The sequence below is a fragment of the Chlorocebus sabaeus genome, chromosome 9, assembly GCF_047675955.1.
Source record: "Chlorocebus sabaeus isolate Y175 chromosome 9, mChlSab1.0.hap1, whole genome shotgun sequence".
Lineage (NCBI taxonomy): Eukaryota > Metazoa > Chordata > Mammalia > Primates > Cercopithecidae > Chlorocebus > Chlorocebus sabaeus.
In genome coordinates this window covers 11,191,157-11,218,209 of record NC_132912.1, presented here as the reverse complement: position 1 = coordinate 11,218,209, position 27,053 = coordinate 11,191,157, and the positions used below count along the sequence as shown (strand labels likewise).

Sequence of the window (27,053 nt, the reverse complement as noted above, 5' to 3'; positions counted from 1 at the left end):
AATCGCCTCCAGGTGTTTACCTGGCTGTATTTCAAGGCATTCTTAAAATCACTGTTTCCTCTGGCAAGGGTCATGCTAGTTGAGCAAAAGCATGTGTTAGTTGGGCTGGACCACGCCCCACCCCATACATCCCCTACCCCTCTAGAGGCCCAGGCATTGCTGTCACAACCAGGCGCACCTTGTATGACCGACACCGGCTCATTAGCTTCTGTGGCATCTCATGGAAGTCGGGTCTGGGACTTCTTGTTCTTTCAGGGGTTGTCGCTGCCTCTGGAGATTGATTTTTCATCAGGGCAAACTGTTTCTCTGTTACACAGATGGTACCAAGGCCTCCAGGCACAGCTGCTCACTAATTGCCCCAGCACAGCCTCCCCCTACAGCCCACCAATCTGGAATTCATTTGAGAGCAGGTGACTGGACACCTCACTCAGCTGTTCTTACACACCCCTCCCCCAGAAGCATGTGGTTAGCAGGTTGAACGTGGCATCGGATTTTCCTCCTGTGGGCCCTGCCCTTCCCTGCACAGACTTCCCCCAGTACTATGACTTCTTTTTCTGGCCTAAGTTTGCAGAGTTATTGCTACTGGACACCTTTTCAGACTTTGAGTAGAATGCCTGATCAATCAGATTTGCTTCTAACACTGGCTCTTAGTATCTTCTTCACCTCTTCTAAGATAAGTGGTCCTACTATCTTCATGAAAATGCATCCTTCAATCCTGCTTCATTTTAGATGTTTCACAAGGCTTCTTTCTACCAAGAAATAAAACAATATTCTTTGTCAACATTTCATTCCTATTCTTAAAATTTATAATTCTTGACTCCCTTACACAATTCAAATACCTTCCCTTCCTGCACAAGAATTCCTTCAAGATCCAACCACATCCATCTTTCTTGCTCTCTGCCTCAGTGCATTTTATGGAAAGTATGCTTATAATTGCATCTTACAATTCTCTTTATCTTATAGTGAAACTATCAGTGTTGAAAAGCTCATGCAAGTGTAATAAGTTATTACCTGATTGATTACCAACTACAGAGCAAGCTATTAGGCACCTATTCCTAGCTCTGCATCTTAGAAAAGGCAGAAGTGACTTATAAAAACACCTAACCACTCATTTCCTGCAGGAACAACAAAGCCCCATTTGAGGAATAACCCCACAAATACGATTGAGTGTGAGAGGGCATATTCTATATGCAGAATGAATTATTTGAACAATTACGAATGTATTTTAAACAGCTTCATAGAACTGTGGAATATAGGGTCCCACAATGCACAGACAGTTCTACCTGTAACAAAAATCTCCAGTTTCCATCAGAGGGTTTATCTACACATGGGCTCAGTATTCCCATTTTCAACCGACAAACAGGCTGAAACCAATTCTGCTTAAAACAAACAAATGCACTTTCTAAATCCACTTCTTGGATTTAGGCCATTGTCACAAAATCACTACTCTTCTCTGTAGCTCCCCTAGCTGCTTTTAAAGCTTTGTTTTCAAATACAAAAGCAGATTTAAGCATTGCTTGTAGTGAGTGCTGTAGATGGGATTTAAATAATACAGCAGTTGGGACTGAAAAGGAATCTTTAGAAATGGCTAGATGGGGGATACTCCAGATGGGGAGAGGGAAAGGAAGAAAAGATTCACATGTAAGAGCTTTCAAGATGGCGGCCACAGCACTTGCACTTGGCCTACAGAATAGTCGGCCATGCCTTCCAGACGCTATCAAGAGGTTGGGGGAGCAATCAGGATCAAAATTAGGTCACATTTAGCAAAGAACATCTTTCTACTTCAGAAACCCCTGCACAGAATATCAGGTTTAGAACGAATCTTAAAAACCATCTAAGCCAAGCACATCTATCCCAGTCACTCACAAGTGCATGCAGCATGAGAGCACAGGGATGAGGAAACATTCTGAAAGGAGAAATGCACCTGTGAGCGTCTATGGCACCTGCGTCTCCATTAAAACTATTTCCAGGAAAATGATACTTGGTCAGCCAAATAGTTCCCTTTATTATTCTTTCTCTCAGTTATTCTGACTCAGAACCACAAATAGGAATCTGATCTTGTTCATAAAATGCAGATTCTGAGGAAACTGTAGTACTAGATACAGAATAATGGGTATCAATGTGGACTTGTAAAAGCATTCTACAAAGGTACAGTCTACCTATCTGCTTTGGGTTAATGTGTATTTGTCTTTCACCTAGTGAAGTACACCAGGAGAAAATACATGTGAAGTCTCAGTTAATATCTGTCCCATCCACTTGTTTTCTAGTTATTCTGGACAACTGGAAATGTGCATGAATGATATATTAACACACGAAACACAGGTTATAAGCATTACAGTAACGTCTATAGTTCAATCAGTTTTCAAAATCTACAACAGCTCAAAACGTTCTCTAAAAGAATACACTAGAATCTGGGTGCAGTGGCTCAAATCTGTAATCCCAGCACTTTGGGAGGCCGAGTCAGGTGGATCATCTGAGGTCAGGAGTTCAAGACCAGCCTGACCAACATGAAGAAATCCCATTTCCATTAAAAACACAAAAAGTAGCTGGGCTTGGTGGCGGGTGCCTGTAATCCCAGCTACTCAGGAGGCTGAGGCAGGAGAATCGCTTGAACCCAGGACGCAGATGTTGCAGTGAGCCAAGATCGCACACTGCACTCCAGTCTTGGTGACAGAGTGAGACTCCAAAAAAAAAAAAAAAAAAAAAAAAAACCACCACTAGAAAACACTAGAAAATAAATGTTTTTTTTCCCCTTAACAATCTTAAGTCTTAACTCTCCTGTCCTGACTTTCATTTGACCTTCATGTTTCACATCAGTCAGTGCCAATCCACAGACTATAGGTCCACCAGAGTGTCCTGGAGCAGGCCACCATGAAATGAGATAAAGACAAGGTCGATTCTTCATAAATTGACATCTAGTTAAAAGACAGTCCTATTAACACACACACACATACACACACACAGTTGTCTTCTACTTCTTTAAAAAAATTATGATGAAAGCTGATGATAGATTTTTAAAAATGTCCTTGCCAAAATAAAATCTTAGCACCTTATATGTGTTCTCCAAGTCTAGGAACTATTGCTCTAAATATCAACTGCCTCTTCCTCATGAGACCACAGTAACTATGGGATGATACAATAAGGGAAAGATGAAAGATCAAAGCTTTGGGGAAGCAAAGATAATGGAAAAAAAGACACGGCTATGTATCCTGTAACTACCACTATACAAATAGGCATCAGCTTTGTAGTAATAATAGAGCATTTATTCTGCACTTTGTATGTGCCAGACTTTTTACTGTTTTATGAACACCATCTCCCTTGCCACAGCTTGAGGCTGTAAATTGAATTATTTGTTGCTTACTAAAGATACTGGAAATTATACATCAAAATTCATTTTGGCTGTATTTAGATAGTATCAAAATGGGGTATTTTCCAAAATAAGCAAATAATAGTTTTATTAATGGTAATAATATCCTTAATAAAAACTATAAACAGAACTGACAAAGGTACATTCAAGAAATATCAGAGTATGCCTACGAATGCCCAAATAAATTCAATCTTTTTTTAAAAATGTGTTTCCTGGAACAATAACAAATTTGTTGATGCAAAAAATTCTTTTAGCCTAAAAATGGAAGAGTTAAAGAGAAAAAGATATTTCCTCCTAATCCATTCCCAACACATATTTGAAATTGATTATGACTGTGTTTGAATGCATTCTGATTCCTTAGATATGTCTCTCAGGTGAAAGGACCAATGGCAAGAGGAAGCAGAGGGTTCATGCACTAGAAAACACCGAGAGAGACCAGAGTATTCTCTCTACTTCACTGAAGATATGGTCTATTGAGGGAAAACTAATTAACAGTTGATCCAAGGAACAGAAGAATGCTGCTATGTGACATTTTGTTGGGAAAGTGACTGTAATAATAATAAAACAAATGTCCAGAGAATGTATCACATAATTACAGTGTTTATGGTTGATAATTTAAAGGCATAGAAGAACTGGATTCTTCTGAAGGTCTCCTTTACCATGTGAGAATACAACTTTGCTATAACCTTGGTTTTCTAGAAAATCAATTTTAAAGTAATGAACCAATACTACAAGATTAAAGAAGAAAACATTTAAAAAAAAAAACCCTCAGGCTCTAATCAGGAGGGAAGTTAAATAGAATAACACGACATTTTACTCTAAGGACAAGAAGCTCTGAAAAGTTAGTATGGACCAGTTGTGTGATATTGTGGGAAAAACACCACATTTTGTGCTGAGAAGCCCTCTACTACATGATTTACTGTTCTAGCGCCTGAATCCGCTTCCTTCCTCTTCCCAGGATATGGTATCATCCTGTACATTCCACCATAATAATGGGGCCATCTACTTGCAGAGTTCCTGCTTGGATCAAACAAGATAATGAACAAAAAAGAGCTTTCGTTGTAAAGGATAAAATCATACAAGGTTACTGTCAGAGAAATGTGTTAAGGATCCACAGAAGTGCCAACTGAACACAAAACTATGGAAGGATGTAAAGAAAAGTAGAGTTTACCTAACTGCAGTTAGCTTTTCATTTTTCAATATGGAACTGCTTGGTTCTGAACAGGACAAAAGTTCATCTTGCAACCCACAGGACATCACCCAAGGACCGCGCAACAATCATCATCTAAGGAAACAAGCATCAGCATCTGAGCCCAAACAACCTACAGGTCAGTAACAGGATAAAGAAGCTTCAATCTCAGGTGTCTGCATCAAGCAACACTGAATCAGAGTAACTAAAAAATGGGTTATCTGAACTAACTTTGGCAATGTCTTTGAAAAAAGGTAATGATCTCTACTGGTTGTTTTCTCAGACTTCCCCTAAATGTTCTCTACAGACACAATTTAGCAAAAGAAGGTATTAACAACAACACCCTAGAATGGTGGCTCATGCCTGTAATCTCCACAGTTTGGGAGGCTGAGATGAGCAGATCGCTTGAGCCCAGGAATTCAAGACCAGCCTAGACAACATGGCTAATACCATACCCAGCTAATTAGATATTTTAGGGCCCATGACAAGACTGTAAAATACCTAATTAGCTGGACATGGTGTTGTGCACCTGTAGCCCCAGCCACTTGGGAGGCTGAGGTGGGAGGATTGCTTGAGCCTGGTAGGTGGAGGTTGCAGTGAGCCAAGATTGCGCCACTGCACTCCAGCCTGGGCCACAGAGACCCTGTCTCAACAACAACAACAAAAGTATTAACAACAAATACACACAAAAAAACAAAAACTGCCAAAGTCTAGGAAGCAGTTAAGATCATTAGACTGTATGGTTAATCCCACATACTGGGCAATATGAAGGTATTTTACATGAAGCTCAAACATTTCATCTTCAGTGAAGCCTTCCTTGACCAGCTCCACCACCAGTCAAATCAAGTCCCATGTGCATACATTTTAAACTAGCTTGTAATTGTATCTTTGTGTGATTATCTGATTAACATCTGTCTCCCTCTCAAATTGGAGTTCCATGGAGGCAGTCACCATATCTGTTAGGAAACCTTATCACAGTGTGGTGCCTGGCACTTAGGTGTTCAACATATTCTAAATGAATAAATCCAATGCAATACTTGACTAGGGAGGCATTGGGCTGAGTTTTATAAACATGGGCTGTTTAGGTCGTTGTTACATTTTACGTAAGCCAGACCAGCAAGAGAGGCAAACTCAAAGGAATATAGGCTAAGGATACTGCCAGATTTAAAATATTTTCCATAAATACATAGGTGGATAATCAAAAGAGAACTGTCTATGTTTCAGCTGTTTTCAGTATTTAACATATAAGGAAGCATTTCACATGAAATACAGTAAAAGATGTTTTCAAGATAGCATCCGTATCACTTCTGGCTCCAATACAACTTTTCTTCCAAGAAAGAACTAAAAAGCTAACCTTTTCAAGAAAGGTTATCTTTCTAAGAAAACCTAGAAACCAAAGACTATAGAGATTGAGCTCACAATCCTTACCCCTCCCAGACCTGGCCCCTCCCACAGGGAAGAAGTGTCCTCATGCTTTCAAGAAGGCAACATTAGATCTGTCAGCTTTCATACGTCTTGATCTGGCTACTAAACATAGAACTAGTCTCGGAAAATAGGCGAGGTTCTCTCAGAGTTTGGGGTTTTATTATCGCTCTTTTCCTCACAGTGGAAGCTTGATGGAGGAGGATTCAGGAGGAAAGCAGGGAGGCAAGTAAACAAGAGGCCCACTGGGTGAGTGAAGGGTAGGGGAGGAGAGGACCTGTGCACAAGCATAGTCTGCAGAGTTCTGCATTTCAGGCAGGGAAGGGCAGCCTCTGGGTATTGAGAAGAGGCACAACCCCATCAGACAGGCCTTAAGATCTGTCTGGCAATGCAGGGTGGAAGGGATTGGGGACAGAGACAGGAGGCTGTATGATCATCTAGAGACAGAGGAGTGATGTTGGAATGGAAAGGCAAGGACTGATGGGAGATCATGGAAACAGGCCCTACAGAACTAAGTGCTCAACCCAATATGAAAGGAGTAAGAATGTACAGAAAGTGTCTGCATGTAGCTGTGAATCCAAGAGGACTGGCTCCCCACCAGCAGCAGGAGCTGCTACAGTCCAGCAGAACCAAATTAGAAGCAACACTCCAAGTTCAAGTGGGGCCAGGTTCCAGTAATAACGAATGTCTTCCTCTCTCCATGACTTCTGCCTCTTAGCAGTGTCGCTCATCTCATGCACGTCTCAGAAGTATCTGAAACCCAAGCCCAAATCATGTCCAGACAATGTAGTTTAATGATTTTTAAATGTTGCATTTTCTTTTACCATTTAAAAGAGATCAGTGCAAGCAGGATGTTTTTAAGCCCATTACACTGGATTTCTCTCTGAACACTTCAGGGACAAAGAGTTCGGGACACTAACACTGTTCTCTTCTTAGAATGCCACATTTTCTGTGGCTCATTAGTTCTTCTCAGTGCCATTCAGTTCCCTGCCCTTAGCAGGAGGCCAGTTTGTCAGGAAACCCAGAGGGAGCAAGAAAGTTGGAGCTGCCCAGCTGAGCCGCACATCCTGATGAAACTATTTATTATAAACACTGCCTGCCCCCAGAGGCCCTCTGAGCACCTGACAGGCCACAGGTGGCATGTGGAACCAGCAGGTGGCATGTGGAACCAGCAGCAAGTCTTCATGGTGCCCCTGAGAATGCACATGGGCAACGGGGGCCCCGAAGGACACTGCCAGACCTCCACAGTGGCAATGTTCTGAGGATGCATGAATGACACCGTGTTCTCCTCCTCCCAACTGTGAAGGTGTGTTTTGTAAGCACTGTCACATTTAGCACTCCCCGCCCCACAATACCCAGAGTACACACACAACCCATTTAAAAATAATAATAAGAACCACTCTAAGGAGGCAGGCAAGTCATCATGAGTAACCGTATCTCTATGGCCCTTTGTAGTCCAAATTCTCCAAGTATATACTGGAAGCATAAGGTAGTACAAAAAAAAGGGGAGATACAGAAACAAAATAACATTTTGAGAAAAAAATAATTAGTACTTTTTTTTTTTTTTAAACTAAAGAAAGAGATAGGAGCAAATAAGTTGGGAGAAAAAGGGAACGGGAATGAAGATCAGAGGTATGGGTTCACACCGTTTTCACAGACTATGTCCTTGACCTCTTCCCCATCTATTTTTGACACAAAATGATTAGACACAAATAGGGCATCTAAAACTAGCACAATCCTGTTGACATTAGAATACAAGAGTAAAATGACTATGGGATTCACCACACTGGACCACACTGTCATCATCTCAGTAATTAAAATATTACTAAAAGTCAATTTGCTGAGATTCTCACTGGAGGGTTAACTTAGGAAGTTGGAAGGAGAAAGCAAGCAGAGAGGCAGTTTAAAAAAAAAGACGGCATACTAACGAGTGCAGCTATCAAAAATATCTGGAAAGCTAAACTCATTTTTTTAAGCAAGGAAAAAGTAAAGCCTTTTTTTTTTTTTTTATTAAACAGAACAGTTTGTTCAAGGTTATATAAGAACATGCAGAAAACAAGTGATTTCCTTCTTGCCAATTTCTCATGGTAATAGGTTACACCCAAGATCCCACTCAATTCTGTACATATTTTGAAGCTCCTCTGGCTTCTAATACACGAAGGCAACATCCAGAGACAAAGACGGGACTGTAAAACACCTAATTTCTGTTTCCCCGACAATTCCAACGATGTTGTGCTCCCTGTCACTCATTTAAATTAGGTATTCTGCACTCAGAGTAGTTACATGTAATGCACTTATGTGCACACACACTTTGGGAGGTTTCAACCAACTAATTCATACACCTACATTTGTAATTACAGTGAATAAGAACCAGATTGGCTGAAACGGAAAATGACAGTGCTCTGTAATGTATCAAGTTTATAAGTTTGGATTGCCCCTCAAGAAAAGAGGAAGACTGTGTTCTTAGATTCTACCTTAGGTGTTTTACGAATGCGTTTTCACAGCCTAGTGGATCTTACCCAGTGTAATGGTGCTGTCAAAATGAGGGTGGATCTAACTCTTCCCAGGTGTCAATATATTCCTTACATGGGAAGTAGAGGTGGGATAAAACAGAAAACAAGGATTGGTGGCACGGAAACATTTACTGTCACAAACCACCACCCTGGAATTGAAAGTTAAACTACAATACCCTAGGTTCAGTAACCCAACAATTGGATTATCAAGTATATGCCTGGTTCATCTCTCACTACTTTTACAACGCATATTCCGTTCACTGCCAGTTTCTAAAGCAGAGGCAAGAGCCTAAATGCAAAGGGGGAAAAAAGGTCAACTTTTCTATTGTCAGGAGTGTTAATAACCTGCAGCTATAAAACTCTCCCTCTTTCCTTTGACAGTGTCGTAGAGATTAATAACCTCCACAGTTCAGACTATACTTTCTTGACATTTTCTAGTGACTGAGAAAAGCTACATTGCAGGGAGAGTATGGCTAACTGGAATACAGCCTTGGGGAGTGTTGAGGGGACGAGGTGTGGGCCAAACAATGAACCCGAGGAGAGAACAAACTGGCAGGGAACAATTCCTATATTTGGAGACAGGGCTTCAGGGGCTTGTTTAAATTATGAAGGAGTGAATCTTTAAACTGGTATTTGGTTGATTTTTCCATAATTCTGAAAGTTGACATCTAGAAGAGAAAAAAACCTCAGGTTTGTCCCAAAGTATTTCACTTTAGAAGTGCACGTGGCAACAGTAAGGTGCTGGATGAATTAGACAAATACAATTTCGTCTAAATATAGGCAATATAAGAACGAAAATGTCTATATCCCAGAAAAATTTAGCCTGGAATCAGTATTCGGGAAAGGCACTGAGGTCTTCAGTGGTGAAAGAACTACTGAATAAACAAGATCTCATCACGACTTTAAATCTTCTAAAAATAAATTTTTTGCTTCAAAAAGGAGCTGAAATTTTGCCTATTGAATCTACACAGAAAAGAGCAGCTTTAATACCTCTGAGGCTTCTTTAGGAATACATGATGATGCTGTAACATAAGGGATTTTCACACGGTACTTCTCAAAATCTGTTCTGCAGAACAGCAGCATTCGAAGATTCCACGGTCAGAGACTCTGGAAATCTCTCTCTTCCATATCCACAATGCGCAACTGCCATATTGAAGATTCTGACAGTCCTGAATTAATGATACCAGTTTATGTGGCTGAAACCCGGCCTCACTAAGCTTGCGTTCTTTTCGCCAGAGAGTACTTTTCATCCACAGAACGCCCTTTTAGTGTCCTCCAGGGACTCTACTTTGAAAAATACTCATCTCAGAACTGAACTCATGGCTTGGCTGTGAGTAAAGCACTAAAATTATACTCAGAAATTTAGTGGAAAAGATATTTACAGGTCTTTAATCTCTTTGTATAGGACTGTATTCCCTGCTAAGTAGCAAGAACTCAATGGAAATGGAAACTCAAGAGATTGTTTTTATCTGTTTTCATGAAGGAAAACATCATTTTCCTCTAAAATGCTTAAACAGGAAGAGTTTAAAGGATGTGCAAAACAACCTCCCACCCCTCCAAAATTCTTTTCCGGTGAAGAAATACCCCAGAGCTCAGACCTAGGAAAATGTGAGGGAAATAAACAACGGGTCTGACAATATAATAATTCCAAACAATCCTTCCTCTACAAGCCCAATTTGTTTTCTATCACGTCTCTGGAAATTTTCTTCTCCCCAGTGATTCAATCAAACATTAGCTTAGTGGAGGCAGTTTCGATCAAATTTAAAATTTTAGAAAATAAAGCAACAAGCCAAGGGCTTAAGCTTTGTGTTAACGGGGTGTTGAGAAAGAGTGAAATGAGATTAAAGACATGGGATTTACACAAACTCTTTGGGAGGGATGAGAGTCCTCATTCCCGTATGAGTCCTGAGGGTTCTGCAGGCTCTTATTAAGCGTCTGTCTGAAATGAGTTAGGAAAAGAAAGGGTAAATGAGGAGAACCTTGGAGTCTATGAAAAAGCTCCTACTTCAGGGACCACAGAAGCCATGAAAATTAGCACTGAGCCCACATGCCCAGGACATAAAAGAAATCAGGACAGTCTTAATGAGAATCAGGCAGTGTGCCTAATGAGAACCTTGATATACTTTATCTTTCCTTTGTATTTCATTTCGGTGTCATCAGAGGCAGTGAAAAAACAAGTATTTATTGAGTGCATACTCTGTGCCCAACTCTGGGCCAAGTCCTCTAGGGAGATCCAAATGGCACCCAGCAGCAGTTGGCAATCTGTGATTTTCTGACCGGCACATGGACACAGGCATCATAATCACCTGGGAACTCGTTAGAAATGCAAATTCTCAGCCCCACCTTGGACCCACTGAATCGGAACGTCTGGGGACGGGCCCAGCGTTCGGGGTTGTTAGACAAGCTGTGCCGTGATTTTGAGAACCACTGGCATGCAGCCTCGTTGGAGAGGCAGGAAAACATTCAACAGCAGCAAACAAAAAGGAGCTGGAAGGTGTAGACAGCTCAATGTCAGCTGATCTCCCTGAATGTTCAAACTCTTCAGGAGCCAGTCGTTGCCTTTAAAAACAAACCCTGAGCATTTTAAATTTTGTTTCCCTTCTTTCACCTCTACCCCTAGAGGCTTCAGTGAAAAAAGCAGAGAACATAAGTGAGCTCCCATTATTGGAACAACGAAATGAGCACACATTCTAACTGGTACTGTGAGTGTCCTGGCCAGATTAAGTGCCACAGAAATATCTATTTTTGTTCTTTAAATAGGCTATAAACAGACATGGCACCTTGAGGGGGTCTCTGTGTTATATTTGTTATATTGAGTTCAGCAGTAGGCTCCGTTCGCTTTTTCAACAAATGGAATGATCTACAGCTCCGGGGAAGGAAGCAGAGGTCACATATTTGCATTTTATTGCTCTACTTATAGCCCTTTTACTACTCTTTACCTGAGAGTCATTCCAGCCTCCCTTTGCCAAAGAATATTTCATCACACATAGTGTTCAAATGTTTTAATAGTAATAATAAGTGCAGTTAACATTTATTGAGCATTTCATTAGGTAGCAGGTACTTTATAGGAATCATCTCACTGAAGTCTCACACGAACTTAGAGGGTAGCTACACTTATTCATCCCATTTTACAGGTGAGGACATTGAAGATTGGAAGGTAAAGTCTCACAGTGACATGTTATGTTAAGGTATAAAGTTAATGGCTGAGTACAGTGGCTCACTCCTGTAATCCTAGTGCTTTAGGAGCTTGAAGAGGGAGGACTGCTTGAGGCCAGGAGTTCAAGACCAGCATGAGCAACCTAACGAGACCCCTGTCTCCACAGAAAAACACAAAAAACTAATCCAGCTCTTAGCCTGAGCTCAGGAGCTTGAGGCTGCAGTGAGTCATTATCATGCCAATGCACTCCAGCCTGGGCAACAGAGTGAGATCCTACCTCCAAAATAAAAATAAAGTTAAGACTCAGCCTTAGGTAATCCTGACTGCAGAACTCAAGTTCTTAGTCACTGCATCATATCCTCTTGAATTATTTAGGGTACTGGAAGGCACTGGAACATTATCTTCACCAAAGTTAATATTAGCCTTACTTATTTTTGGCTCTTCTATTAAATGGAATAAACAGGCGAGTAGAGGCCTGGAAGGCACTTGAACAATCTGGAATTTCAGGTAACAACGTGCTGCACAGTAAGAATAAATTAAACTATGAAGGTGCAATTCTAATACATGGACATATTTTGTCAATATCCCTTTTGGTATTGTGGTATCATGATTTAGGTAAGATTCTCAACACCAGAGTCTCATCCTTGGATATTATAAAACTACAAGAGCTGTATGTGTATATAAGTGAGATCCTCATTAGAACCACAATAATAAGATATTATAACATTACAGTATTATATCCTAGGGTATTGTAATAAAAGACTATTATCGTGTACTTGGCTAATAGGGTCCATACTGTTATAATGTATTAAAACCAGATTGAGTAATAAAAATGACAATATTACCATCATAATCTCGGGTACGTGGTGGGGGGAAACATTTTTCAAATGAGGTCTCAAAGCACCTGCCCAGAATTATTGCAAATTTATATATGAAGAAACTGTGCTACAGAGATTCACATAAATTGGTACATATAGATAGAAGTCTTTTGCAAGATGTAAAAAAAAAATTTAAAGCTCACCCAAAATAGGTTGACAGCAAAAAGACTGAGTGATGCCAAAAGGAAGAATAAAATAACCTGTTCATTTAACAGTAATTTATTGACTTCCGGTTTTGTGCTAAGAACAGCTCCAGGCTATGCAGATATAACAGTAGGCTCAAGAGACCAAGCCCCTGCTGTTTCGGGGCTCCCATCCCAGTAGACAATATGGAAAAGCAACACATAAGCAAATAAGTATGGAACATTTTGTTAAACGGTAAAAAAATGCCACGAAGGGGATAAAGTAAGGTAAGAGGACAGAAAGTGATGGGACACTCTATTTGAGACGGTGGTCAGGGACCACCTTCGGAAGAGGCGACCTAAGCAGAATCTTGAAGTGAGGATGCAAGGCTGTACCAACAACTGAGGGAAGAGGGTTCACGGCCGAGGGAAGAGCGAGCACGGACAACCTTAAGAGGATGTGCTGGCAACATCACAGGACAGTGAAGAAGCCCATGTGGGTGGCGCAGAGCAAGCAGAAGATGCTGGAACTGCAAGCGGCAGGCGGTCAGAGGCTGTGGGATATTTTAAGGATGCTGGCTTGCTTTCTAGGTATGCGAGGAAGCTATTGGGGGATCTGAGAACAATTGCAAGTCCAGGTGAGAGACGATGGCTGGGTGACCAGCCCAGATGGGAAACATGTGTGCTCAGTCTGGGGCGTGAGAAAGCAGTGGCCAGAGCAGGAGCGACTGCGGGTGGAATGTGGAACCCACAAGGTTGTGGATGTCCTGGATGTGGAGAATGTGGAAGAAGCAAAGCCTCTGGGGGTCCGCCTGGAGCAGCTGGCTACCATTTAGTGAGATGGAGAAAGGAAGGAGGCGGGATGAGGAACTTGATTCGGGACATGGAAGTCTGCAATGCAACCATGTAAGCATCCAAGTAGAGAGTCCAGCCAGGAGCGGGATATTTAAGTCTGGTGTTCAGGGCAAGGTTGAGGCTAGAGACACACAACTGGACTGCATCAGAGATCATGGAAACCAATGGCTCCATTCCTTCTAATGGAAAAAATGAAAATAAGTAATTCCAGAACAATTATTATTTTCTCATGTGTTTTTTCTTCAACCAGCTTTCCTGAAATGCAATGTTGCAGTGAATGGTGAGGGTGAGTCAGGAGATACGAATTCTACTAGCCCTGGCCCTGCCTAAGACCCTCCAGGCTTAGTTCTTACTTTCTGTGTCCTACCCTTCTCATTACAAAAGCAAATGTAACTGACCGTGATCCTGGGACAGGCAGTAACAAGTGTTGCTGAGGATGCAGTGAGGTTGGAACCTTATACACTGCTGGTGGGAAGGTAAAATGCTGCAGCCACTTTAGACAAACAGTTTGACAGTTCCTCAAAAATCATCGCACGACCAAGCAACTTCACTCCTAGGCATATATACAAGAGGATTAAAAATAAGTTTTCACACAAAAACTTGTACTTGAATGTTCATAGCAGCATTATTCCTAACTGTCAAACCATCTTAAATGTCCATCAACTGAGGAATAAATTGTGGCACTTATACATAATGAAATATTCAGCCATAAAAATGAGGTCCTGAGATACACTGTGACATAGATAAACCTCTGAAAACATCGTAAGTTTAACAAAAGCCAGACACAAGAGGCCACATATTATATGATTACATTTCTGTGAAAGGTACACATAACAGGCAAATCCAGTCAACACAGAAAGGAGTTCAAGAGTTGCTTGAGGCTAGGGGAAATTGGGGTGGGGGAGGTGACCCTTAAGGTGTACGGGTTTCTTTTTTGGGTGATGAAATTGTCCTGAAAGACAGTGGTGATGGCTGCACAACTTTGGGCATATGATAAAAACCACTGAACTGAACATTTTAGAAGGGTAGCTGGCTTTCATGGTATGTGACAGACAGCCACAGCCAGGCACAGCTTCTCAGATAAAAAGAAAAGATACACCAGGTTAAAATCTTACGTTGTCAGCATAAACATCAATGAGAGTCTATGCTGTTAGAAGAAACATCAATGTGAGTCTTCAAAGGCAAGAGAGACTGTTCAATCATCTGTATGCAGGGATAACCAAGATGTCCACCAATTGTATTCTCACTTCCACCTTTACTCTGACCTCTGCTTCCAAAGAACTCTAACCTTTGAATGCCCGGTTTAAAGTTATTCAACATAAAACAGTGCTGCCAGGCTTTAAAAAGCTCTGGATTAAATATACTGTCTACTGTCAAATAATAACAAATTTGAAAGGGAAGGAGATAAATGTAAGTTTCCTTCTACCACAAGAGAAAAACAACCTCTTGGTAATCTCCTGACAAATCAATACAGTGCTAAGCCCCCAGCTTTCCTTTTCATGTTATTACCGAAATTTTCATCATGCAAAAATAGTTCAACACAAATGTTCTAGTCTATCCATCTAAGTCTACCCATAGCTATGTACCCATAATTATGCCTCCAAATGGGTAGATCATATCATTTTAGTACAATTCACATACATGACAACGGAACTAATCACAGTTATCTAGAAAGAAGTATGCACCAAATACATGAAAATCCCAATAATCCTGACAATTCTTTCTTATATAGAGTAACAGGGTCTGTGAGGACATCCAACTATATCAGCTTACAGATTGTAAACTCTCCAGGATACATTTAATTCCACAAGGATTAATGTTATGTCCCGATGGAAGGGTTAGAGATCCCACTGGGTTCACAGCATGACAATGGACCCATCTCTTTATATAACTATCACAGGAAAATGGTCTGAAAACACAATGAGAAAAGCTCATGTAACCTGACTCATCAGAAATTACAAATGAGTTGAGAACTAAGAAATAGAAATCATACTGTTAATATGAAGTCTTATCACCCTGATACCATCTATATCTGCACTTTATTTTTTCAGCCTCATTACAAAAGACGGCTTGAGAACTTCCCCTGGTGTGACTCTGAGTGAACCTGCTCAGAGTTTAAAAGAGGAATCCTGAGGCATGTGTGTTTAGACACCAACATCATTATTCATAGCTAGTGGGTTTCAATACTGTACTACCATTTCCCTAAGTCTTGCCTTAGGTAGTGCCTCCATCTCTCTCTCGGGATCTTATTCTACATCTTGATACCACCACTGTTTGTCATGGACTGTGTCCCCCTAAAATGCGTATGTTAAAGTTCTAACCCCCAACGTGAACGTGTTAGGAGGTGGGGCCTTCGGGAAGTAGTTAGATTGAGTTGTAGTCACAAGGGCAGAGCCCCCGTGATAGGATTAGTGCTCTTGTGAGAAGAAAAAAGGACACTACAACTTTTTTCAACCATGTGAGGGTACAGCTAGTGGGCAGCCCTCCCCAAGAACCAAATGTGCCAGCACCTTGATCTTGGACTTCCTAGTCTCCAAAACCTTGAGAAATATACATCAGTTGCTTAAGTCATCCAGTCTATGGCATTTTGCTGTAGCAGCCCAACCAAAGTAAGATATTCGCGGCAGGAGGCCATTGAACAGCAGCTGGCCAGAGAACCTATCACAGAGATGGAGCTTACCAGAGGCTTAATGCAGCCCTGAGTAATGGAAAACCCTGAAAGGAAGGTGAAATCAGGTGGAAGAGGAGAACTTACAAAATCAAAGGGAAATAAAAAATGATCGTTTCCATGAATGGGGATATAACTTTGAGGATGCAGAGTTTTCCCGGCACCTAGGATGGTAACGGGCACATAAGCAGGCATTTAAAAGGATTTGCTGAACCAAGGAACAACAACAAAAACCATTACATAGGGACAACGGAGTGACCAACCAGACCAGAACAACAAGGAACTGCAAGGAAGTGAGTCGCTACATAGAAAATGCAACATTAAATAGGTTTCTCCTGGTGGCTCAGAGTTCTAGACTCCATAATTAAAAGTCTATACAAATTATACCTTTAAAGTTTCCATAAACTATTGTTACTTTTACTATATGATGCAGTTTAACAGCTGTGAAGATGTTATTGCAGCAGATTAAGAACTTATTAAGCATTAAACATAAGACAGTGTGTTTACAAAACAAAGACCTTATTTTGTTTCTTCTCCAAAACACTGTCTATATCTTATTAATGCTTGTTTTGAATTATCTCCGTATTGTTGGAGGCAATTTAGAGAACACGGTGAAGACGGCAGTCAGACACACAAATGAAAGGCCACCCTTTCCTTCTGCTTTGGACTGCCCTGAGAATTCTTGAACTTCCTCCTGTCCTACCTTCCCTTACCATCAATCATGTAGTCGATTAGTGGCATGAAAACTTTAAAGTTTTTCAAAATTTACTATTTTCCTACCAGACACTGAACTCCCTGAAAATAGGAAGTCTCAATTAAAAAATCAATTTATCACAGTCCACATAAAGATAATCAATACATTTTGCTCCTTCAGTCCTTGGGATGGTTTATGTAAATAATATTAGCTTGACGAAAACAAACAGGAAGATCCCATTCCCAACACATACCAATTCCAATTAAAATATACACCAACACGCTTCTTTAGGTTACTCTGGTCCATGGTTTCCTCCAGTGGCAATGGAATTTACAAAAATGTAAGATGTAATAGATATATAATTATCTTTTTTTCCTAAATGAAACTAGCCTTAAAAACTGGTACATAATGTTCCTGGTTCAATGACCAAAATTATGAAGTACACTTAACCTATCTTCCATTGAGTGGCTTTAAAGGGAACTTTAAACTGTGACTCAAGAACTTGTCTTCAATAACATGCATTAGAAGCTTGTAAAGTTTACAAAAGGAATAAAATGTGTACGTGGGCAAATACGGAACAAGCAGTGTCTTGTGAAGTAAATAATTAACTCTGAACCCATTTTAAGGTACTTTGAGTACACACTGTGACCGTGACTACAAAGCTCACCACCTTAATAGTATGAATTCACAAAACCAGCTTAAGAAGTAGGCTGGAGGAACAATCCAAAAAGTACTGTTATTTAATAGCTTTGATGGGCTACATTCGGGATGAGTTTACATTCCAAATTCTGGCATGGGAGGTGTCCCTTGAGAATTGGCTCAGTTCACCTCAGCACCAGCAAAGTGCGTTCTCCACTTTTCTTCCGATCTCATTAGACGTGTTTGGCCCACTCTGGAGAGCATGAAATGTTGCGGGCAGAATGCTCCCTGCATCATGGTTTCTGCTCTCAGTGTCCTCCAGGCTAACGGGAGAGCTGACACAGGACTCGGCTGACGTCGCCGTTACACGGTCAATGCCACAAGAGTGGTGTGGATCCAGCGTGCGTGCACACATCTCCGGGATACTGTGGAAGCTCAGGCGCACTTGGCTTAGGGTGGTGGATGGTTAGGGGGATGAAACAAGAAGACTGCTGGCTTTCTACAGGAGGCCCTGCCCCTGTAGAATCTGTAAAACATTCTATTTTTTTAACTCCAAAAGCATGTTTAGTAACTTTTCATTGATGCCAGAAGGGTTTTAATAAAAATGAATCCAATCGGTATAACTTAAAATAATTATCATAGTTTTAAGCCCATCTATGGGGTTCCACATATTTAAATGGTTTTATATGGGATATTTATACTAATGTTAGAGCACCATTTAAAATAATAATCCTTGAGTTTTATCCTACCTTTTGTAACATATGTATGATTTATAAATATATATGTGTAATGTGTATGAAACCAGTGCTGAAATGGATATTCAAATTTTCCTTCCAGAATTTATTTTTATAGTGGTGTACTGCATAGTAGTTGATTAATAGAAATCCTGTCAGAATTCCTACTGTCCCAGTACCATAACTTCTACTCTTTTGATGTATTTTGGTAGAAGAGTCATCACTTTCTAATAGGATTAACTTCACACCTTGCCTAAGTCAACAACCAACCTGTATCAATTAACGTAATAAGTACTACCATTTGAAATACCATTCAATTTCACACACCACATACCTCTACCAGTACAACTTGGTGATTTAATGCAGCGCAAACCACTTTAGATGCACTCTTAGAAGCATTTTTTCTCTTAAGAATATAGGCCAGAGGCTAGGCAAGAGGACTGCACAAAGGGAAGCCAGGCTACAGATGGAAAAAAAGTAAGTCATTTCTCAAACGAGGCTACAACGTTCACCCCTGGAACACTGACCTCAGCTCCTCATTGCTGGTGTGGCTGGGTCCTCTGAGGCAGCCACCTCCAGGGAACAGCGGGACACACAGCATTTCCCATGCTAGCTTCCGCTTCTCTGCCTGTTATCACCAGCAGTAATGACAGGTTTATAACTTAACACGGCTACCTACCAGAGTTCCAGGCAGTAAAGAGCATTTCTACAAAGACTTACAGAAACTATATACTAAAACCACTGGTTTTTTCCATAAACCTTTTCTTCCCCAAAACAAAGAAATCTCAAGCTTTTCACTTTGCCATTGCTCATTAATTCAACCTATAACCCAATTCTATCTTGCTCTCTACCTTTATACATGTTTTAAAACTTAAATTTAAAATCGTAGGACCATGAACTAGGAGCACATCAGGACACAGAAGTATCATGGAAAATCCATTTCAAAGTGGAGACTGAAGTGTAAGAAACTCAACAGCCCAAGCTAGGCCACGAGGAACCTTCATCTTGTACAATACTGAGTCTAATAAATGGATGAATAAACAACTCTCACTGTTCTTTCAGTAAATGACAGAAACATTCGTGGGGTTTGTTACACTCTTAATAAATGGTTGAAATGGGGCTGTGGCCACCTTGAGCATTTAGCACGTGTCCATTACCAAGCAGATAGACTCCACTATCTACCATGGCTGACTCAGAGCCCAGGCTACTGAGACTGAGAAAGAGCTCACCAGGAAACAACCAGATAAAAATCAAAGACCACAAGTTGAAAAACAGCTTCCCCCTACCTCCACCCCAATCAGCTGAGATATGGTGGTCGATATGGCTTTGCTGTGTCCCCACACAAATCTCACCTTGAATTGTAATGACTCCCACATCTCATGGGAGGGACCCGGTGGGAGGTAATTGAATCGTGGGGGTGGGTTTTCCCCACGCTGTTCTTACTACAGTAAGTCTCACGAGATCTGATGGTTTTATAAAAGAGGGCTCCCCTGCACATGCTCTCTTACTTGCACCATGTAAGATAACCCTTTGCTCCTCCTTCATCTTCCACCATGATTGAGGTCTCCCCAGCCATGTGGAACTGTGAGTCCATTAAACCTCTTTCCCTTATAAATTACTCAGTCTGGGGTATGTCTTTCTTAGCAGTGTGAGAAAGGACTAATACAGCGGGTGAAGACAGAAACTTTCTAAAAAGGAAAGGATGAGAAGGACAAGGTGAGAGCAAAAGAGTGAGAAGGGCAAGGCGCCCACAGTCAGGAGGCTGGAAGAAAGGAGGCACGGAGGGGTAATGAAGGATAATCAGAAAAAACATCACATGTCACACAGGCCAACAGAGGAATTTTAAGGAGACAAATTGCCAGATACATCAAAGGCATGGAATACATACTTTAATGACATTAAAAAAACAACCAACACCAGGCCATACTGATGCTTCCTCCCCCAGTCACCCATGAGGAACAAGGCTGTCTGTAAACCTTCAGCGGGCTCTCAGAGTAAAACCAGCAATCGAACAGTAGATCCAGGGATATCATCTTCCCATAGGGGACTGGTCTGAGGAGGCTCAAAGAGATCAAGACACCACCAGGTGGCAACCCAGAGCCAAGTATGATTCCCATTTATTTATCTAGGATCTGTAACAACATTGGCTCATAGGAATGCCCAGTATGTCAATGAAATGTCTACTTTTATGTTCAGCAAAAGATAAGATTAGAGAAGTAATCGGTCCCCATAGAAAGGTAAATATTGAGATTGAAGGAGCCTGTTGCCATTGTATAGAACATATCCTCTATTAGTAACTGTACCTTTACTGAGTAAATGGCTGAAGAAAGTAATTAACGATTAATAGAAGCTGCCCTCAATTTAAAGCCTCGAAGCAAAGTAATTAAATTCAGTAGAAGCTGTAGCCACTAAACAAAGTTAAATCATACAAATACAAAAGGAAACACAGATTTGAATAATAAATGCAAATTAGGAACAAGGTTTGTCTATAAGCTGAAAAGAAATGATCCTAAAGTTATCCTTCCTAAGAAATTCTCTATTCAAGAGTCAGTTTATGGACCTGTTTTAATCTTGGCAAAGGTCTGACTTGAATCCTGGTTGATGTTTAAGTACAACCTGGCTTTCAGAGTATTTATGCATGCAGATCAGACAGCTTCCTGCAGTCTGAATTAGCTGTACAAGTACCTCTCATATCAGTGCAGATATACTTGATATATACAGTGTCAACATTACTACCAGGGATGGAGATCACAAACATTGCTTTGCTTGTTGGTCATGAAATAAAATTGCCAGGCAGAATTTGTGTAGCTCCAGAGGGTATATTAATGTAGGCAAAACGGTTATCAGCAGTCTTTAGCCTGCCTCTCTAAGCTTCTAACAGAAACATTTAGGGAGAGGAAGCATTACATCTGGCTACAGCTGCACATTACATGGTCCATTGAGACTCAGAGGCTGATGGCTGAACGGAATAACAAACAGCTGGGTATAAATGTAAAAATCAGGAAACCAATTTCAAACACACATAATTCAAAAATCCTCTGAACTTCCAGCACTGTAGGAGAAAGAGCAATTAGCCTTACAGAGTGAAAAAGTATCTCAGATTAAAATTCAAAAATATACCTGGGCACCCTGGGGCCATTAAATCTGGGCTGAGCTCTCCCGTGACTCTTTCACAAAGGGCAGTGTGAGAACAAACAAAGGCAGTATCATCAGATCATTTTCTGGCTGTGGTCACGCTTCGGCTGAGTCATCTGAAGCATCTGAGCTGCCTCTCCGAGCTTTCTAGAATGGGGAAAAGTTATTAACAGCACTGAATGGGAAAGTTTCCCCAAATGCCTCATCTCAGGGTCCTCCACATTAAACCCAGGCACCAGGGAAGGGTGTAGACAGGTATCTCCCAGTAGGCCGCTACTGCATTAAAAGCACCAAATAAACTTGTATTAAATTTTAAATACCTTTTCTATGTATAAGGATTTAGGTAAGAAGATGGCTTGGAGAAAGAGAGGTTAGACTTTTTTTTCCCTTAAGGTTTTAAAGTCTTAACCATTTCGGTGGAAAAGTTTGGGTTAATCCTATGCAGAGACTTCTAAACATTGCCACACATTTGTATTTAAGAAAGGCAGTGATAAGGACCAGACAAGAGAAACGGGACCCCATAATTTATTATCCAAACTTGGACACTTTTAATTCAAAGGAGGATACTATTAATGATGATGCTAGGACAACAGATGGAAGCTGGGAGTATCCCAGCAAACCAGGTCAGCACCCTCTTGAGTACCAAGGGCACAAAACAGAGCCTCAGGTTGGATCTAGAATGTCAATTAAGTGGCTGCAATTCCATCCTCTTAATTTCACTGATCCTCATCTACTTTTTCTCAAGATTCCCAATCCAGGGTAAACTACAGAGCTCTGCTACAGAAGTTTAGGGAGCAAAAGGATAGGCTCGACAAAAATCTAGATGCCACTGCTTACACAATTAATTCCATGGATCATACCAGATTCAGTCTGACCTAACGGAGCAATGCCCCACCACCACTGCAGCTTTTCTGAATGGGAAAGAACTGCCACATTGCCAGTTTTGATTAATGCTGATTTTCCTCCATCACAAGCTAACTGGATGCTACAGTCCAAATGGCCAAGATCACAGAAGCCCTAATAGTACTAAAGTATATGCACGTTTCCACCAATCAACGGTTTCTTCCAGTGTTCTTAGTAATAAAGAACACTTGAAATATTTTTAATGCATCTACGAGGGATCTAGACGCAGCCAAAAAATCAAAAATAAAGATGAGGCCCTATTATAATATTTACCTCACCTGATCTACAGAATAAGGAATGAAGGTCTTAGGATGTTACACTGATTAATTTCTTGTATCTCAACAAGAAATTCCTTTATTAATCCAACACAGCCCCAAAACAACACAAAACTACAGCTCTTTCTTCATTTTAAACTTGTGTTTCCTTCAAGAAAATACAGGCAAAGTTAACAGCACAAAAGCCCAGAGTCATCAAATATTTAAGCTTGTAATGTAAGAACTATTCTTACATTTCATGAAATTTTTGTGACACCTAGAACCTACGCCGGCAGCCACCTAGCACATTATATGAGCACAAATATTTAGAGACTAAATATTTGTGTTAACAATGCAAAACTGCAACTCTTGTTCACAGGCAGACATTTCAGACTTAGAAAAAGGGAACAGATAGATGGTACAGAAATGTTGAGGTTGTTTCCAAGTGACGATAAAACAACTCATCAGTTCAGTCCAACAATAATGGGTCGCTTGTGACTCATACGTCCTCAGTTCCTCAGCTGTACAACTTAATTTCAAGTTATTATTAACTACTCGATCTGCTGTACAGACTGTACAATTGCAATGTATTTTCCGACTTACATTGTATTTACAACACCACAGTGGAATCAATATGCTACTGTAGGGGCTCACAAGAAACCCTGAGAATTAGATAACTTTAAAAGCTAAATTTACTTTAGTTCTAGGCTAATTACCTTTCTTAAAATAAGTTTTGCTGATTGGCGAAGAATCTATGCTATCAAAAGCCCAAGCAGTCAGATGCATCAACAAATAACCCATCAACTAAGTACTGAGGCCGGGTGTGGTGACTCACGCTTGTAATCCCAGCACTTTGGGAGGCTGAAGGGGGCAGATCACCTGAGGTCAGGAGGTCGCGATCTGCCTGACCAACATGGAGAAACCCCAACTCTACTAAAAATACAAAAGTAGCTAGGTGTGGTGGCACGTGCCTGTAATCCCAGCTACTTGGGAGGCTGAGGCAGGAGAATAGCTTGAACCTGGGAAGTGGAGGTTGCCCATTGCACTCCAGCCTGGGCAACAAGAGCAAAAACTGTCTTAAAAAAAAAAAATGCCCTGAACATTGAGACAGCATTTGTGATTCACAGAAAGAATTCATGAAATGTACAAATTGAGTTGCCCTCACACCTCACCATTAGACAGTGATATTATTTGATGAGGAATGTCTACGCCTCTGAATTTTCAATGTAGAGGCTTTGCTTCAAAAGCTGTAACAAATATTGACATAAACAATGAAAAAACCCTTGTCCATGCACTGTATTACTCAGGAAGCTTTTCACTTGGACCCCAAAGCTATTTTAACTCCAAGAATGTTAACAATACCTAATTGGTAACCTTCATATTACAGTACAAAATAATCTGTCCAAAACTCAACCTATATTTGAGTTTAACACTTATGTTGGAAAAGGTAACACAAAACATACATATTGGGGAACATCTAATTCACTATATATACATTAACTGTTCAATTTAATTATGACCCAATAAACATTTCTTTGGTGACATATTGTCCTGTCAGACACAGACACTAGAGAATCAGGAATGGTCTATAGGTTTTCAGAGCAACCTTCATCAATTATTTATTCTGCTTCTATTTTGGATAAAGCCATCACGATAATTTTTCTTTAAATTTTCCAAGAGTTTGGACTCTACTGGGGCCTGGAAAGTGAGTTATAACATTGTGAGATACCACGTAGATTATAAATTTCATGTCTTAAAAACAAAACAACGATGCCATCATAAATTCTTCCTCTCATTAGTTTTCCACCCAAAACCAAGGAACATCTATTTCATTAAACAGTTCCCTAGATTTTATATGCGACTCAACAATGAACAAAATACTAAGCTATAACACGTCAGATTCTTTTTTATTTATGTTTTTAGGGACAGGCTGGCCTCAAACTCCTGGCCTCAAGCAATCCCCCCACCTCAGCCTCCTGAGTAGCTGGGATTAAAGGCACTGAGCCATCCCATCCAGCTAGATCCTCTTTAAAAATTTCAAGGGTTTTAAGCTCTTGCTGAGATTAGAAATTGGGTCTCACCCGTGTCTAGAGAGTAAAATTGACCAGGATGGTTTTCTGGTACCACAGCCACATTCTAAGGACAAAGAAAGAGTCCATGATGTAGTGGGTGCCCCCAGAAGCATTTTTTTTTTTTTTTGGCTAAGCCGTATGTGGAGTTGGGGGAGGTAAGGATGATACACATAATATTCCAGGGATGTAATCATACCTGCCCCAAGAAGGCATGCACCTCAACCAACTTTCTCAACTTTGCCTATCATGCTTCGATCTAAATCAAATTGTGTTTGTTTCACAGGGTGGAAATAGAGGACTTGTGCGAGGAGGTGCCACTGTGATTGAGTCAACAATGGAGCAAATGAAGCGCTAAAACAGTAATAGCATTTTCCTCAAATTATATGATCATCATTGGAAACCCAGCATTTTGACAAAGTGTTCAAACATCCGAGAATGGAGTTAGTATCATGTAGTTGAGAGCCACAGTATTGAGCCTTATAGTCTGATTTCTGAAAGCCTTATAATGAGGGTGGAGTGGATATACATTCCATTCTTTGGCTGTATTTTTGTTCCACAAAGCCTGCAATTTTCAGTCACTTGAAAATGTAATTATAGATAATGTTTGCATCAGTAGCAAGAATACAATAAGCACACAGGGCATGAAAACTCCACTCAAATCACATCCTCTTAGGTTATGGCGCTTGTGTCCTGCCAAGAGTAAAGGCATTTTGACAAGCTAATGTTCGGTATGAAATGGTTTGTGGGTTAGACCAACCCATGCATGAATTCTACTCTAACTTTTCTATTATCCCTTCCTTTACATTGGGTGTCTAGAAGTAGACAGAAATTTATGACTTGCTGAAAACACAGAATGCCATCAAATGTTTATGCACTTGAACACAAAACTGTAGAGTAGCTGAAAGTGTAATGATCCTTGAAATGGACCAGGTACCACATGTCCGCTGGCCACAGCTGTCCATCACTGAAACTCCATCGTTATCTTGCACAGAGGCTCATTTATTCTATTGCCTACTTATGAGGCCCACTTAAGAAGGAGTAAAAATTGATGTTACTATAGAAAGGATACTGCATAAGTTCATCAACTGAGGTGGGCTGTAGTGACAAAATGCCACCTGAGAACCATTTTCTAATTCACAAGAAGGCATAGCGCCACCTGAGAAGGCCAAACATTCATCTAAGTCATATGCAAAAATTTGAAAGTTGGAAGTTAATGGGGGAAAATGCCAGGTGTCTAATGAAATCCTCCAAAGAAACCTCTTCATAAACTATACCATTATCATAAATGAAGAATAAGTGTCCACCTTAGCATTCAATGTTAATTGCTTCCTTATCTTGGCAGTAAGTGAGAATCTGCCTCAGGCATTGAGAGATCTTGACACTGGTTGGGTGTGCCCATCCACTGACAGTCTCTTACAATGCTCTTGCCTTCCAGCCTCAGAAATTGCTCTATGAAATACAATCAAGAAAAAGCAGTTTATGTGGAAGAGCACATAAAAAGCAGAAGATTGTTGGGTCATAGCTAAGAACCTGTATTTCACACTCAAAACCCACATATTCAGCAGTCCGTGTGCCCACCTATCTAGAACCTCAACCTGTTTACATCAAAAAATCCTCAAGAGACTTGCAGGCAACCTCAGGCTTCGGAAACGAGAAACACGAGGTGCAACCTCAGGCTTTGGAAACAAGAAACAGAGGTGCAACCTCAGGCTTCGGAAAGGAGAAACAGAGCTGCAACCTCAGGCTATGGAAACGAGAAACAGAGCTGCAACCTCAAGCTTTGGAAAGGAGGAACAGAGGTGCAACCTCAGGCTTTGGAAACGAGGAACAGAGGTGCATTTTGGGGTTTTCAGTACCACCACCTTTCAGAACCTCAATATCCTCATTTGTGAGATGGAAATGACACAAATTACAGAAAACTTTTCTGAGGATTGATAAAATATAAACTCCTTAGCCCAATGGCTGGCCCATGGTATATCCTAAATCAAGAACAACTAATCTCATAAAATAGTTCAGAAAATGTAACCACAGGAAGGCAGCATCCCTTAAAGTGTCAGTAATCAGAATTAAAAGAAATACACACCAAAAAGCAGCATACGATTGGCAAGGAATTAGTTTGGTTGACATTAGAAAACATTTTCTGGCTTCTGGGGTCTGCACGATTATTACTTGAGCAGGGATCTGGAAACGAATCTGGATCAAAAGTAGCACATCCTTAGGACACCTGAAAAACGAGACTGGGAGAGAAGCAAGATAAAAGTGTGGCCAATCACGTGGCTTCTGAGGTGACAAAAGTCCAATCTTGGTCACTTTTTACAACAGGCAGATTTAAAACCGTAGGCCCAACGGAAAGTCTGCCTATAAAGCTAATTAGACTTCTTTGACATTGATAAGAGAAAAAGTGCTAATTACAAAGCGCCAATTAATTTGTACAGAAACATTTGTAGTATC

At 40.6% G+C, this 27,053-nt stretch overlaps 1 protein-coding gene across 17 annotated transcripts in view; it reads right to left on the bottom strand.

The window, feature by feature from the left end:
• The window catches only part of CELF2 (CUGBP Elav-like family member 2), an 866,615-nt gene that overhangs the window by 278,561 nt on the left and 561,001 nt on the right, over positions 1-27,053 (bottom strand). The window contains exon 1 of one of the 17 annotated variants that reach the window (XM_073018711.1): positions 21,359-22,013. The exons of the other annotated variants lie outside the window; for them this stretch is intronic. The gene's annotated coding sequence lies outside the window, so the exon portion shown is untranslated. Of the gene's footprint in view, positions 1-21,358; positions 22,014-27,053 lie in introns of those variants that run through there. 17 annotated transcript variants of the gene reach the window in all.